This window comes from Eptatretus burgeri, chromosome 14 (assembly GCF_056783735.1).
Source record: "Eptatretus burgeri isolate ZD-2024b chromosome 14, Ebu_testis_v1, whole genome shotgun sequence".
NCBI classification, from domain to species: domain Eukaryota; kingdom Metazoa; phylum Chordata; class Myxini; order Myxiniformes; family Myxinidae; genus Eptatretus; species Eptatretus burgeri.
Window position 1 is genome coordinate 34,100,564 of NC_140974.1, and position 10,000 is coordinate 34,110,563.

At 45.4% G+C, this 10,000-nt stretch overlaps 1 long non-coding RNA gene across 1 annotated transcript in view; it reads left to right on the plus strand.

Annotated features, from left to right (window-relative positions):
* The window catches only part of LOC147012949 (uncharacterized), a 9,267-nt gene extending 1,441 nt beyond the window's left edge, over window positions 1-7,826 (plus strand). Inside the window, exon 2 of the long non-coding RNA XR_015051128.1 lies at window positions 7,456-7,826. This is a non-coding gene — a long non-coding RNA (uncharacterized LOC147012949). The remainder of the gene's footprint in view (window positions 1-7,455) is intronic.
* Window positions 7,827-10,000: the final 2,174 nt, after the last annotated feature.

Genomic DNA, 10,000 nt, shown 5'->3' on the forward strand with positions numbered 1-10,000 from the left:
ACAAAGCTTTATTATGAGAATATGGAGAAGTCAAATTAATAATTTGGTCAAAAGGTCAAATATCAGCATGACATAAAATTGTCAATTTTCATCCAATTTACCTGACATTTTAAATTATCATTTGAGCTTTTGTAATCAAATATTCAGGAAAGCTGTATTATGAGAACATCCATCCATTGGTACCACACTCTGTGCAGAGCGTTGGTGCTGCCGAAGCAGTCTACTTGGCTATTACACACAATCCTGGACGAGTCGCCACTCCGACACAGTATACCAGCAAGCTGGCACTCATTTTGCTGACCTCAGAAGGATGACAGGCCAAGTCAACCCGACCTGGTCGTTATTATTTAAACAGTCTACTGGGATTTGAACTCAGGATTCTAGAACCCCAAGCCCACCACCCAAACCATTAAGCCAACAACAGGCATATGAGAACATGGGCAATACAAATTAAGAATTTGGTCAAAAGGTCAAAGGTTCGGTTTAGCATATAGAAGAATAAGAAGTCAGAATGCAAAAGTGGACGGGCTTTGCATTTTCAGATGCTTTCTAGTTCTGACTTGTTTCTCTGGTGAAACAGGATTCCAACTGCTGTAATTCTCTAAATCAAAGCTTTCCCTTCTAAACTGACCTCGTAAACCCCATTTGTCCTTTAAGCTGGACAGGATCCAGCCTTGCAAACTGAACGTCTTCCAATGAGATCAACAAGAAGGCCTTGGAATATTTTATTTTGGCAGTCAGCATGGATATCACACGAAAAATGTTTTGCTATCATATTCGACCATGAGTGTTTCCCAAACACTGGTGTATAACTGTATATGTTTACGTTTATGATGTTTACTCGCTATTTGACACAGGTGAGCTACACTATACAGCAGAATAATGTTTACCAAACTTCGCCTAATGTAGAAATTTACAAAGAATGCAAAAAATATTCTGAAAAATGAACTTACCATCACCTTGTTGTTTCTTCTAAACCCAAAATCAAATGGCATTCGCTCTCAAATCAAACTCTTGTTGTGTTTGAGCCCTTGTAGCTGATCTCTTGGTGACCTATTTCTCATGAATAATTGATTTTTCCCAAAGTATTGTGGTGTCCAGCAGTCCAGTCTCTCAACACGGACTACTGGATGGATGGACCAAATCGGCTTTTGCTCCCTTGGACAGCGTTTGAATAATGGCAGATTTGCCCACACAGGAATCGCAAGAAGCACATGAGATCCTGAGCTCTGATTTGATGGGGTTTATTCCCGACCACAAATAACAGGGGAAAATAGAACCCGATGGTGAGGAACAACGACGGGTTAACGGGGGGGGGGAAATGGGGGAAACTCATAATCACAATCAATAATTGTTTACAAGAGGAATAAAATCTCAAGGCACCTCACACCAGACTAAAGCACAGATGGGGAAGGGAACAAAAAAACAGATGAGGCCTTATCTCTGGTGTTTGTCGACTGAGTAGTTCACAAATGGGAACATGAGCAGGATGAGGCAGTCACGAAGATGTGAGCAGGTGACAAAATAGGATGAGGTAGGATCACCAACAGACATAATGAACCAGGGACAACAAGCAGGAGAGGCAGGCCAATGGAACAGGATGAGGCAAGAACATGAGCAGGAACCAGGGATGACAAACAGGTGAGCAAAGCACAAAACCGTTTCTCTCAGGACTCAACCAACCGCTGTCCCACTCCGAGGCCAAACCACCTCTCAACTCTCACTCTTGCGAGATCACCCAGAACCTGCAGATCTCCAAAACCCCTCCTCTTGCTCTCTTGACAATGCTGCCACTCTTAAACTCCTACCCCTCTCTTTCACAAGGCCACATCGAGCACACTACCGGTGTCATTACAGAAGGTTTCACATACAATTCCTTCACCTTAAACCCTGGCTATTTATTAACAACATGTCACCCTTCAAATGATTCTCATTTAAACAGGACAATTCTGTTGCGAACAATTCCCTACTTCATGCATCAAAATACATTAAACTATTCAAAACACAGAGCAGACTAATCCTTCCATCCATCCATTGAGACCATACTTTGTGCAGAGCATTGGTGCTGCCTAAGCAGTCTCCTTGGCTATTGGGCACAATCCTGGATGGGTCGACACTCTGACAAAGGACACCAGCAAGCTGGTACTCATTTTGCCAACCTCAGAAGGATGCCAGGCAGAGTCAACCCCACCTGGTATTAATTCAACAGCTGATAAGGATTTTAACTCAGGATCCTAGGATCCCAAGCCCACCACCCAAACCATTGAGCTAACACCAGGAGTCTAATCTATACATTTCTAACTGTTCTGAAGTAAGAACTATGCCCTTCAACAAACAAAACAATATTGATATTCCATCAAGACCTCATAAACAATTATTGTTTTGTAACATACGAAATCTAAAGATTTTGTAAGTATATTGATGACTTCCATCCTCTGTTTGTGTGTTTGTGTGTATGTGTGTGTGTGTGTGTGTGTGTGTGTGTGTGTGTGTGTGTGTTTGTTTGTAGGCACGATAACTCGAGAACGGAAGAAGCTACCAATGTCAAATTACACCACGTGATTCAGGAGGGTGATGGCTAGTGCTGATTAGATTTTGGTCAGAATCGGTCGGAGGTCAAGGTCACAGTGAGGTCAAACATTCGATTGTTGTAGATGGATTAGGACGACATTTGGTGGACATGTTAAGTGTGTGACAAGGACGAAATGATTAGATTTAGGTGAAGATCCGAATCCAGATCCAGATTCGACAATTTTTTTTTAATTCCAAAATGTTTCTTCACGATTGAGAGATTGGGCCAACAACGATATATAGCATGATGTATGAAAAAGTTGCAGATTGTATGATTGTATGATGTATAGATTGTATGATGTGCAGACTATCAATTTCAATGCCTCCCATTCCCCCGTTCACCACCTCCGTTCCCCCGTTCCTCCCCCAACATTATCTCAGGGTCATGCATGAACCTGAAATTGATACTTATCTGAAACAGGAAAAGGACATTACCAGATGAGAACAAATAAACACAATACTGTATATGGACACCCAGCAGGATTAAAAACAAAACCTGTCAAAGGGCGGAGGAGCTCCTTGTGAGCCAACGGCCATCCATATCTAGTGCCCAACTGTGTCTGCGGACGTCCTCCTGCAGTTGGGTTACTTCTTATTAGGAGGTTGGTGGCAGGATTTGCACTCCGGCCACCATAAAACGCTTCATTCCGCAAAACGCAAAAACGCAAAAAAATCTGAAAACCCACTCCGTGGGAGTACCTCCTGTGCAGCTTCCCTTCGCAGGGCAGCTCACCGGATGACAGGATTGGGGCAAAGCCTTCGGGACCCCCAATCTTTGATAGGAGGGAAACCACGGGGTAACATCCCTGGGTCAGATTGCGGGAGAGTGTGTCGGAGTGGTGCTGAGGTGTCGTCCACCAGACGCCAGTCTCCTTGGGTTAACCTGAGGCGGTCCCTTCGGGTGGGTGCCTGGAATGTCCTATCCCTAAGAGAGGATGATCACCTGTCTCTGTTATCATCTGAGCTCAAGCGTTTGGACATCGGGATTGCAGCTCTCTCTGAGGTTCGGAGACCGGATTGCGGCGAGATAATGGTGGGTGGTTACACCTACTATTGGTCTGGTCGCTCTGATGGTTACCATACCCAAGGAGTTGCTGTAGCTGTGTCCAATAAACTGACCCCAATGATAATTGAGGTAACACCGGTCAACGAGCGTATTATGAGATTAAGGATTCGCCACTCCTTAGGTGTCATTTCCCTGGTCTCTGTTTATGCTCCGACTGAGGCGAGTGATCTCACCGTGAAGGACACATTCTACGCCACACTCGAGTCTGTGGTTGATCAGTGCCCCAGACGAGATACACTTCTAGTCTTGGGGGATTTCAATGCATCGACTGGAACTGATAGGGATGGTTATGAGGTGTGTGTTGGTCCCCATGGGTCAGAAACTATGAACCAGAATAGCACTAAGTTCCTTGACTTTGCAAGAAGTCATGGACTTAGGGTGGCTGGTTCATGGTTTCAGCGCCCGCAAGCTCATCGCTGGACTTGGTATTCCAACGCTGGCGGTGTGGCAAAGGAGATTGACCATGTCCTCATTGACGGTCGTTGGAGGATGATCCAGAACTGCAGGGTCTACCAGAGTGCTCAGTTCCTCAATACTGACCACAGGCTTGTTGTAGCAACTCTAAAGCTGCACCTTAAATCCTGGAGAATGGTACCATCCCAGCCTAGGCTGGTTGTTGTCAAGCTCAGGGATGAGAGAGTAGCTGAGGAGTTTGCGAACAGGCTGAGTGGACACTTGGGGGGTCTGGGTGCTTTGGGGGGTCCTGAAGAGTTGTGGAGCACCTTCAAGACCACCGTCCTTGATGTTGCCGGTGGATGCCTTGGAGTTCACCGCAGGGCAAAGAAGAATTTTGTCTCTCAAGGGACACTGGATACCATTGACCAGAGTCGCAGGGCCAGGCTGAATGGCAGAGCTGAGCTGTTCAGGGAGCTGAGGCGTAAAACTGTACGTGCACTGAGGGTGGACAAGGAGGCCTATGTGCGAGGAATCTGTGAGGGGGTAGAGCATCACCTGTGGACAGGTGATTCTCGTCCCGCTTACAGGGGAATTCGCGCATTACGTTCATCCAAGCCCATCCCTCGGAGCACTGCAGTTCGAGCAGAGAGTGGTAGGCTCTTGACAGAGGAGTCTGAAGTGAAGGCCCGCTAGGCCGGTTACTTTGAGCGGTTGTACCAGGCTGATCCCCCAGCTGTCGAGTTGGACGTCAAGGGTGTTGCAATCCCTGTTGCTGACCCTCGAATCAACTGTGGTCCACCATCGCTTGTGGAAACACGGGCTGCGGTGAACCAGTTGAAACGGGGCAAAGCTCCAGGGATCTGTGGCATCCATGCTGAACTTCTCAAGGCTGGTGGAAATGCTGCACTCGTGTCGTTGCATGCAGTTTTGTGCTCTGCCTGGAACACAGGCATCATCCCAACTGACTGGAAGAGGGGCCTTGTTGTCCCTCTCTGGAAAGGGAAGGGTGATCGCCAAGACTGCAACAACTACCGAGGGGTGACGCTGCTCTCAGTGCCGGGCAAGGTCTTTGCTCGGATAATTCTTGATAGGGTTCGCCACTATCTGCTTGAGCACCAGCGTCCAGAGCAGTCAGGCTTTACACCAAAGAGGTCAACGATTGACCGTATCCTTGCACTTCGTGTCCTCACCGAACGCAGACGAGAGTTTCGGCAGGGGCTGCATGCAGCCTATGTTGATCTCTGTAAAGCGTTTGATTCAGTGAATCGGGATGTCCTCTGGAGGATTCTTGGTCTTCGTGGGGTGCCACCGAAACTGATCGATCTGATGTCTGAACTCTACTCTGGTACTGAGAGTGCTGTGAAGTGTGGTGGTACCATCTCTGACTTATTTCCAGTTGTTACTGGAGTTCGTCAGGGATGTGTACTTGCCCCCACACTTTTCAGCACTTGTATGGACTGGATTTTTGGGAGGATGTCGGAGAGATCAAGTTGCGGTGCATCGTTTGGCAATGTCAAGATCTCGGACCTTGATTTTGCAGATGATGCAGTCATCTTTGCGGAGACCTTGGATATCCTTTTAGGGGCCCTCGACGTGCTGAATGAGGAGTCGGAGCCGTTGCGATTACGGATTTCTTGGGTCAAAACTAAGATCCAGGCTTTCGGTGACATCTTGGATGCTGCTGTCCTGTCTGTGTCTGTTTGTGGTGAGGATGTTGAGGTCGTGGATAGATTCACTTACCTTGGCAGTGATATTCATGTCTCCGCAGGTTGTGAGCCGGAGGTCAATAGACGTCTGGGTCGGGCCTGGGGAGTCATGGATTCACTGGATCATGGGGTGTGGCGCTGTCGGTACCTGTGCGGGAGGACGAAAGTCCGAGTCTTCAGGTCCTTGGTACTTCCAGTTTTGCTCTATGGGTGCGAGACTTGGACTATGACCAAGGATCTGAGACGGAGACTTAATTCCTTTGGTACCAGGTCTCTTCGGAGAATCCTTGGCTATCGTTGGTCGGATTTTGTGTCCAACGAGCGGTTGCTGAGAGAGACTCGGATGAGATTTGTTACCTGCATAGTCCGTGAGCGTCAGCTGCGGCTGTATGGACATGTGGCTCGTTTTCCTGACGCTGATCCTGCTCACCAGATTCTCTCAGCGAGGGAGTCTCATGAGTGGAGGAGGCCAGTGGGCCGACCACGTGCCTCATGGTTGCAGCAGGTTGACCATCATCTCAGCGAGATGGGGATGGGCCTGGCATCTGCCTGGGGGATGGCCAGACGGAGGCCCCTGGAGTACCGGCGGAAAGTGGATGCAGCGACGTGCTGTTCTGGCACATGCTCCCATACCTGACCTGACCTGTATGTGGGATTTGAACTTTGAATACCAGCATCATGAGCTTTGTGCACATATGGGAACACCAGATAGGTTGACCTGATTGAGAGAGTGATTGCAAGACTTGCAAGGTGTACACAATATGGGATATGTAAACAACCCATGACTATTGTACAGACATCTAATTCTGTAAAATATAGACGAGTTTTATATCCAGTGATATTCTACAGTACGCAATGAAATGTTTCTGAACCATTGGCATGAAAAACCAAAGTAGTTTCCTTCACCTGAGTAATGCCTTAAGTGAAACAGATTGTTTATTCCTTCCTTTCACCACCGTGAAAGAAAACATTGCTTCACACCTGTCATGCATGCCTTTTATTGCACCGTACAAGGATAGAGAAATATAAAAAGTGACAAAAATAATCAGCAAGGCCCCTGAAACCAGCACCAAGTGGCCTGAAGTGGAATGTCTCATATCGAATGGTAACCGGTGTTTTTTCTGCCATTCTATGAAAGAGATCCGGCCTGGATCTTTTGGCAAGCTCTCTGTTTGTTTGTGTCACACATGCTGAAACTTCTGGGAGGGAATTTGAGAGAGGAGAGAGGAGGGGTGCCGGATCACTTTCATCAAAACCCAGAAAAGCACTAGTTCCTATTCGGTATAGCAGTCTCTTTGCTGCTGTTATTACTTTCTTAATGTTAACCTTGAAGTTAGAATATCTGTTATTTCAAAATAAAACGACATCTGTTATTTGTTATCTGTTATTTTAAAAAACGACATCGACATCTGTTAAAAACGACATCTGTTATTTAAACGACATCTGTCGTTAAAAACGACATCTGTTATTTCAAAATCTGAGGAAACTGAGACTGTGGCGCAATGATGTGCTATCATGCACACCCAAATGAATTGATTAATGAGATATTTTGCTCAACAGTGTTGGTGATAACACCATGCTTATATGTAGGGAAATGGTTGTGGAAGCATTTACTTTTCAGAAAAGACACTTTATATTGTGCAAGACAATACAGGACTTTCAAAATGATGGAAGAATGCTAACGAGGCCTTTTGTGTGCTGTGTATGTGTTTACAGTGACTTGGTACTGCTCGCCAGGCACTTTTAACCCGCCATCCATCGCAAGCTTTGCAACTCAAATGGTCTTTTAAACATAAATTTCAGCATTTAAATGAAAGAGTGTATGAGAGGTGTCTTTCCTGTTAATAGAAGTGAGTAGTTTTTATCTCTCTCTCTCTATCTCTATCTCTATCTCTATCTCTATCTCTATCTCTATCTCTATCTCTATCTCTATCTCTATCTCTATCTCTATCTCTCTCTCTCTCTCTATCTCTATCTCTCTCTCTCTCTCTCTCTCTCTCTCTCTCTCTCTCTCTCTCTCTCTCTCTCTCTCTCTCTCTCTCTCTCTCTCTCTCTCTCTCTCTCTCTCTCTCACTCTCACACACACATGTGTTCATATTGGTATGTACATACTCTTCTGGTCAAAAGTTTAAGAACACCCTCATTTTTCCAGTTTTTACTGAAATTAAAGCATACAACAAATATACAATTGCAGATAAAAATGAAATCATGGAATCGTTTTGTTGAACAAAATTTAATCTTAAATTTTTGACTCATCAAAGTAGCCACCTTTTGCAAATATATCAGCCGAACATACTCGTGGCATTCTTTCTACAATTGAAATCAAATATTGTTCGGAAAGTTCTTCCCAACACTGTTGCAGAAGTTCCCACAAATGTGTTGGACTTGTAGGTTGCTTGGCTTTCACCCTTCTGTCCAGTTCATCCCAAACCAGCTCGATGGGGTTTAAGTCTGGAGACTGTGCTGGCCATTCCATGATTTGAAGCCTACCATCTTGTTCTTTTCTTCTAAGGTAGTTCGGACATAGCCTGGAGGTAGGTTTTTGGGTCGTTATCTTGCTGTAGGATGAGCCCCTGACCAACTTGGCACAGACCAGAGGGTATTGCATGGTGCTGCAAAATGCTGTGGTTGCCCTTTTTGTTCAGGGTGCCAGTCACTCTGTGCAAGTCTCCAACTCTGGATCCGGAAAAAGAGCCCCAGTTCATCACGCTTCCTCCTCCATGTTTGACAGTTAGTGTCACACACTGAGGAGCCATCCTTTCGCCTACTCGATGGCGTACAAAAACCCTGCGTGATGAACCAAAGATTTCAAATTTTGATTCATTGGTCCATAGACCTTCTTCCAGTTTTCAGTAGTCCACTGGCGGTGCTTCATGCCCCAGGCAAGCCTATTTTTCTTATTTTGCCATCTTAGCAATGGCTTTCTTACTGCCACTCGACCTGTCAAACCTGCAGATCAAAGTCTTCTCTTCACAGTTGAAACTGAGAGTTCCTTACTTCGACCAGTGTTAAGCTGTGCTTGAAGCTGCTGTCCTATGAGCCACCTATCACACAAGCTGTTGACTCTCAGAAACTTGTCTTCTGATTGTGTTGTGGCTTTAGGTCTGCCAGACCTCTTCCCGTCAGTTTCCTCCAGTTTCCAAGTGCCTTTTGATGGTGTTGGAAACTGTACTCACTGACACCTTGGCTTACTTTGCAATTACTCTTTAGGAAAGACTTCCACTTTTAAGGGTTGTAATGGTCTGTCTGTCTTCCTTTGTTAATTCTCTTTTTCTCGCCATTATGATAGCAATATACTACTTCCTGCAGTGCAATATTGTCCAAATAATGCTTCAGAGGGTGTAGCAACACAGCCTGTTCCAACACTGCTTTTATACAGATGGAGGGTTTGTAACTAATCAACAAAAGTTAGGACACCTATAGGAATTGTTTGCATCAACTTTCAAGGATTAATTTACTTCCATTGCTGCAGAACAGCTGCAGTTGCCAACCCATTACTTGTTCCCTGAAAAGGGTCTTTTTTAACATCTCTGAAATTTACATTATTTTTTAGTTTTTGGTACCTAAACTTTTTTTCTAACCTCTGGCGGTTTACCGCTTCACTTTGTACCATTTCAGGTTATTCACTGGACTTGAACTGCTTAAATTTAAGTAAAATCTGAAAAATGGGGGTGTTCTAAAACTTTTGACCGGTAGTGTGTGTGTGTGTGTGTGTGTGTGTGTGTGTGTGTGTGTGTGTGTGTGTGTGTGTGTGTGTGTGTGTGTGTGTGCGCGCGTGTGTGTGCGTGTGTGTGCGTGTGTGTGTGTGTGTGTGCCATTCAGAGGGTGAATGGGCAAGACAAAATATTGAATTGCCTTCGAACGGTGTATGGTAGTATGTGCCAGGTGCACCAGCTTGAGTGTGTCAAGAATGATAACAATGCTAGATTTTGCACACTCAAAAGTTTCCCGTGTGTATCAAAAATGGCATCCAGCCAACGGCAGGTCAGTGTTTGAAAACGGCTTATTTATGAAAGAGGCAAAAGGAGGCTGACACAAATTGTTCAGAGCAACAGACGGGCTACAGCTATTCAAGTGACATTCCAGTAAAACATTGGTTCTGAAAGACCCAAAAAAGAATGCACAACTCATCGTACATTGACATAAATGGGGTATGGCAGCCAATGACTTCCACTTCTTTCACCAAAAAACAAGAACCTGCGGTTGCAGTGGGCTAAGGAACGAAAACACTGGACACTGGAGGATTTGAAAATCCTTGTCT